This window comes from Lytechinus variegatus, chromosome 2, assembly GCF_018143015.1.
Source record: "Lytechinus variegatus isolate NC3 chromosome 2, Lvar_3.0, whole genome shotgun sequence".
NCBI lineage: Eukaryota > Metazoa > Echinodermata > Echinoidea > Temnopleuroida > Toxopneustidae > Lytechinus > Lytechinus variegatus.
Window position 1 is genome coordinate 8,982,414 of NC_054741.1, and position 7,123 is coordinate 8,989,536.

Genomic DNA, 7,123 nt, shown 5'->3' on the forward strand with positions numbered 1-7,123 from the left:
ACAGTGCGCTATCGCGCCTTGCGATTTCACCACGAACCGTCCTCTCTGTTACGATGCCCACTGTGGCGTAAATAATTCACTTCAAGAAAATGTAAAGATACGGGATGAAACTTTGGAACCTGAACTATCGAACAAAGACACCGGTAAATAATTTGCTCTCTTTTCATGCCTTTAGTTGCACTTATTGCTGGTTTAAAAAAAACTTTTTTTTTAATGCGTTCTCTGCAAAACTAACTTTCGCATCGAAGTGCGCAGAGAGGATCAGGGTGACCAGATGTCCAGTATTTCCCGGGATTGTCCCATATTTTGCTCCTTTGTCCCGACAAACCCTTCCCGGGACGCCTATTTGTCCCGTATTTAAGAGTATTGAACAAAATGTAGTTAATACATTTAAAAGTGAAGTTCATCAAATAACCAACAGATGATGAAGCAGAGATAACAATGAAACTGATTTGGAGATGTAATCGGTGGAACATTGAGTTTTCATAACTAGATCTTGTTGTTTTAGCCCCGGGTTTCAGCTTTCGTTTTGAGTCTTGTTTTGTATGAGGCCGCTATGTTTCATCTCATTTTTAAGTTTGACAATGTTTCACTTTGAAATTTTATTATCTAAGACATTTTAGTTTTTCAAAATTCTAAAATGTATTAAAAACACCAAATATCATTATGATTTTTGTTGATGACTGGATTTTTTGTTGGCTTGAAGTTTGAACATTTTTCCTCTTTCTTCTTTTGTATCATTCTTTGTTCACCTTTATATCCTTCCTGCTTGCCCTTTTTTTGTTCTATCTATCTTCATTTCCGATCTTTTTTCCTGCAAACCTTTCTCTCTCTCTCTCTGTTCATTTGTCTTTCTTTCATTCTTTCTGTTGCTTTCCTTTATTGAATTTCCATTTTTTATTCCCTGAATTCATTCTTTCTTTCCTTAAACTTTTCTTTGCTTCCTCCCTCTCTTTCCTCCTTTCTTTCTTTCATTCTTTATTTTATTTTTCCTTCTAATTCTTTTCCCTTATCATTTCTTTCCCTTCCTTCCTTCCTCCCTTCCTGTTTTTTTTCTTTCTTTCTTTGTTTCTTTCTTCCAAAAAATGAAGGAAACATTTTTCTTTCCTTCATTCTCTCTTTCCACCCCTTTTTTCTTACTTTCTTTTTTTTCCTTTCTCTCCTTTATTTTGTCTTTCACACATTCATTCATCTTCCCTTCCTTTTTTTTCTTTCTTTCTATATTCATTTCAAAGAATGACAAAAACCTTTTTTCTCTTTTATTCTTTCTTTCATCCTTCTTTTATTCTAACTTTAATTTTTTTCTCTTAATTTTCCCCTTCAGTTCGTTTTTCCTTTCTTTCATTTCAAGTCATCTCTTTTCTTCCTCTCCTTCATTCTTTCGTTTACCCTCCCTTTCAATTCTTTATATTTTTCGCAAGTCTAATACTGTGAATCTTTGTTGATCCTTTTTGTCGATTGTCCCGTATTTAATTTTGTGAAATCTGGTCACCCTGGGGAGGATGGTTCGTGGTGCGTGCGACGATTTTATTTCATTTTCCCCTTCATTTTTTTTCTTTCTTCTCAGACTCAGTCATATCAATTCATCTCTTTTCTTTAATCTTTACTTTCTTTCCTTCATTCTTTCGTTCATCCTCCCTTCCAATTCTATATAATTTTCTTTTTACAAGTCTAACGCTGTGTAGCCTTCTTTGTTGATCTTTTTTATTAAGACCTTGCTAGGTCGATCCACTCGTGCAGCGTGATTTGACCCTTTGTCGATTCGACGATTGTCCCGTATTTCGATCAGACCCGACACAATTATGAACAGGTGGGATTGGGTAAAACTATTCCGCTAAACAAAGATCCATATCAATCTAACATTACGTACAAACTTACTACTACAATGGTCCTAAAGCCCGTAAGAACCAAATTCTTTAGAAGTTCACATCCTATTCCACCAGCTCCTACCACCAAAAGTTTGGAGTTCAATACAGAACTTGCTAGTTTGCCAGGCAGAATTCCATGGATGGACGCCGCCATTTTCCTCACTTGCATGCACAACCACAAGGTACGTGCGCCTAGCTAGCTAGCGGAGCATAATATGCTCCGCTATAGCTAGCTTAAATAGATTTGTATGATTGTTTATTTGATCTGTTTTTCCTATTAAACGGCTGTATTAATTGAAATGCTGTTTCCGTTTGTTTCTTTTATTGTTATAGACTTGCAAACATACATTGAATTGCCAATAGTCATTAAATAGAGTGATTGGAGAGAATGTGTAGATGAGAGAACAAGTCATTTAAAGTGGTTGTTACGTGAAAAAATGTGAAATAAATATTGTGGAGTGAACATGATGAAGAAAAATGAACAAAGATTCATTCATTTTGAAAAGATTTACTGTTATATGCAATCAAAAGCGCTATCGTCGAAGTCGTACGATTAATTGGCGGCGGAAGCCAAAAAAAATTAGGGGGGTCCACCTGAAAATTTGGATGGACACAGGTAATAGAAATTGAGAAGCAAAACAAAAAAAAGTTTATCAACAAAAATTTAGGACCCCCTGGCCCCCTCCCCGCTTCCGCCACTTTTGTGTGTGTGTTTTTTTTGGGGGGGCGGGGGGCTTTGAGGGGCATTCGGATTCAGATGGAGATGCAGTGGCTGAGGGGTCTAAGGAGCCTAACTACATGGAATATCGATACTGAACTATGAAAAATAATACAACGTTTATGAATATATACCGTCTCAATACAAAAACGATCTATTTGATAGACTTTGACATATTCTAAAATATATAACATCACCCATTTCTTTTCATTTTCTTTTTTTTCTTTTTTCTCCTTTCTTGGTAGTGAAACTTTAAGTTGGGGGTCCCATATGGTCCAAAGTCCCATATCAATAGGAGGTTTGGGACTTTCCTAGATCAACAAGACTAGGTACTTCACAAGGACTGTTGTTGCCCGTGTGGTGCAATCTTCTTTCTTTAGCAAAAGAGGGACAAACGAATCGATATTGAAATTCATCACCAATTGAAGGTTGCATAATATGCAAAGCTTTATGTTTTTTTGAAAGTTTTCATAGATTTCTGATCAGTGGCGTACCGTGGGTCACGGCATTGGGGGGGCACCAGGAAAAATTTCGGGTCACTTAGGGAGCGCGCGAAGCGCGCTCAGTTGTCAGGTATACTGACCTAATAGAGATATTTTAAGGACATGCAGTGCCATCAAACGAATATGTATCTCACTGATTAAATAATGCGAGCGCGAAGCGCGAGCTGAAATTTTTTGATATTGAGGGCTAAAAATTGACATTATAAGCAAATTGTTTTGTAATCATGATACTTAACTGTCTCGTTAAAGAAACAATGTGAGTGCGAAGCGCGAGCTAAAATTTTTGTATAAATTGACCCTAAACAAGGAAATTTTAAGGATTATATTTTAGAATCCATTAAGAGTATAAATATCTCACCATAGTCATCTAATGCTAGTGCCATCCTTTGCTGATTTTGTTAGAATTACATCTAAACACAGTCATGAAGCACCTTTTGTAGTCATGTAATTATGATTATCATACGTATCTTACTAACCAAATTCTGCAAGCGCAAAAGCGAGCTGAACATTTAGGAAATATAGACCCGAAGAGGGGCATTCTAAAGGTTGTTTGTATGAATTCTCTAAGACCCTACGTATTTGACTAACCAAATGATGCGAGCGCGAAGCGCGAGCTGAAATTTTTGTATATATTGACCCCAAAACATGGATATTTTAAGGACTATAATTACGAATCCATGAAGTCAGAGTATACATATCTCACCATAGTCATCTAATGCGAGTGCCAAGCGCTTGCTGATTTTGTTAGAATTACATCTAAACACATGGAGCACTTTTTGAAGTCATTGTAATCATGATTATCATACGCATCTCACTAATGAAATACTGCGAGCGCGAGCTGAAAATCTAGGAAATTTAGACATGAAGAGGGCATTCCAAGGCTTGTTTGTAAGAATTCACTAAGACCCCACGTATTTCACTAACCAAATGATGCGAGCGCGAAGCGCAAGCTAAAATTTTTTGATATTCAGATCAGAAAAATTGACATTTTAAGGACTGATTTTAGGAGTTCATGAAGAGCAGAAATCTCACCAATCCACTAATGTGAACGTTAGCACGGACAGGAAATGTTTTATATTAAGACCTTAAAATAGGGCAATAACTTTCAGTAGTCATGAAAAAGAAGAATATATCACTACTTAAAACAATAATAACTCTAATTGCGAGGAAATATATTATTTTTTTGTATATTGATTTGAAAACGGGAGGCTTTAGTACAGCAGTTTTATATGTCTCGTTAAAAAGTCTATGCGAGCACCAGGAACAATGAAGACACAATTAAGCAAATAATGTTTCATAAAGTTGTGAAAAATGCTTCTTATGTTATATAACATAATATAACACTATGATAAACAACAATTTCTTCTTTCCCCCACTACGTTTCTCTTCCTTTTTCCTTCTTTTTCTCCTTTTCCCCGTTTTTTTTTTTTTTTTTTGGCCAGCCGATTGGGGGGGCACGTGCCCCCCCATGCCCCCCCGTAGTTACGCCACTGTTTCTGAGGCACTAGGAAGCCGATGATTTCCACAACGAAATCTACATAAAGTAATTCTCTCTTCTTTTTTTTTATTCATATTGATGAGGTAACTTCCTAGACGAAGATTTGAATATTCTGTACTGTAGTTAACACATACACTGAGAGTTTTCGTTTATTGACATAATTTTGCAACTGTGAATCTTTTATTCGTAGATCTAAAACTTCTTTTACCCAATATCTGCTCGAGGAATAAGAAATATCAAATAAATTCGTCATGCCCAATCTATCAAGAGTTTGCTTTATCTTCGTTAAATAGAAACAGAAACCTTGTCTGATATATATACCTTGCCGGATACCTTGATATGAAAGTACTTTTACAGTCTCGTAAATCATACCAGAAATTTTCGTTTTATTGTGAACAAATCCATGCCAAAAGTTTATCATTTTATTCTCTAATTTGAATCTTCGCCTAAAACCATGCAATTTTCCGTTGATCTTATTAGCTTTAAGAATCTTCTTGTAAAATATCATGTGAAACACTTCTAGATCTTTAATCAAAACCAAATATTTCTGACCCACTGTATTTAGAGGAGTATCGGTAAAACAAGTTGATCAAAATCCACTATAAAATCAAGATGATAAATCTTATTCAACATGCTATACATAGCTCTTCTTGCTTGATTCAGTTGTTTAGCACGAGTTTTTCGAAATTAATTATTATGGTTGAAGGTAATTCCAAGATATCATCTACTACTTCAAGAGCCTGGTTATTAAATGTAAAAGAACCCTTTTTCTCTCACTTTGAGAATATAACAATTTTCGTCTTGTCTATATTCACATTTAAATACATTTTTTTTACAATAATCTGATACTGAATTGAGTGCACATTATTGAAGTTCTTGTTCATATTGTGCCCCCTTTCCAAAAAGTATAGGGGCGTGTCCTCTTGCCCCCCCCCCCGGGATTTCCGCCCATGCGCCAAGCACACATCAAATCACCCTCTCAAAACGCACACCAACGCGCATTTTCATGCCTTTGTATTTAGTTTTGCTGGTAAATAAATGAAGGAAAAGGGGAAAGAGAGAGGCGCCCCCACTTTTTGAAGCACTGAAAAGTGCCTTTTTTACGCAAGAAAAATCCCCCTCACGAACGTTTACGGTGTCCCTTATATCAGAAGAGGACCCGTTTTAGGTGTTTCAACAAGACGTGATGCCCTTTCTCGTACAAGTTCCCATTTTTTTTAAATGCCCCTTCACAAACGTGTTCTGTGCCCCTATCACCTGAGACAATGTGAGAAGGACATGTTTTATGTCATCTGAGCAAGTGCTCCCTTGCCTTTTTGTAGTATCCTTTCTTGAAGCAGTACCCCTGTTTATCAAAGAAACGTGCCCCTCACAAACATGTAAAGTGCCCCCGCGAACGTGTTCTAGAACTGTGCACCTTTCACCTGTGAAGGAACTGTTTTATGTGTTAACGAGTGCCCCTTTGCCTTTATAGTGCATGCCTGTTCTTCATATCAGATAAGTTGTCCTGAAAAAAAATTTTTTTTCTTCCATGCTCGATGAGCGCCCGGTTTATTTATTTAGCGCCGTTCTGCTTCCTTCTGCAAGTGAATAATGAATAAAAAGACTTGTAAAAATACTTATACCTGCCTCAAAGGTCAAGTTCACCCCAGAAAAAATGTTGATTTTAATCAAAATGAGAAAATCAAACAAGCACATTGCTGAAAATTTCAACAAAATCGGATGTAAAAGACGAAAGTTATGACATTTTAAAGTTTCGCTTATTTTTCACAAAACAGTTATATGCACAACTCAGTGACATGCAAATGAGAGAGTCGATGATGTCCATTACTCACTATTTCTTTTGTTATTTATTGTTCGAATTATACAATATTTCAATTTTTAAGGACCAATTTTACTGAACCATAAGATGTTATCAATTGAAATACCACATGTTAAACTTTGTCTCACAGGATAGTGAGAAAATTAGAATAATTCATATTTCATATAATAAAGTACAAAAGAAATAGTGAGTCAGAGTGAGTGATGTCATCAGTCCCTCGATCATTTGCATACCGACCAGGATGTGCATATAACTGTTTGGTGAAATTATGCGAAATTTTCAGTAAAATGTCATTTTCATTTTATACTCTATTTTGATGAAATTTTCGGTGTTATGCTTCTTGGATTTTTCTATTATTAATCAAATCAACTTGAAGGACAAGTCGCGCCAGCAAAAAGTTGATTTGATTAATAAGAGAAAAATCCAACAAGCATAACACCGAAAATTTCATCAAAATAGAATGTAAAATGCCATTCTTTAATATTTTACATTCTATTTTGATGAAATTTTCGGTGTTATGCTTCTTGGATTTTTCTCTTATTAATCAAATCAACTTTTTGCTGGGGTGGACTTGTCCTTCAAGTTTCATGAGTCATGTGAGTGGTGGGGTAGATAAGTCTTTTTTTCTAAATTTGTGTTAAGATCACGGCCGAACGCTTGGAAGGGGGGGGGGGGCGGCCCCTCCGAAATTTCGCGAGCTCGTCAATGTGTTAA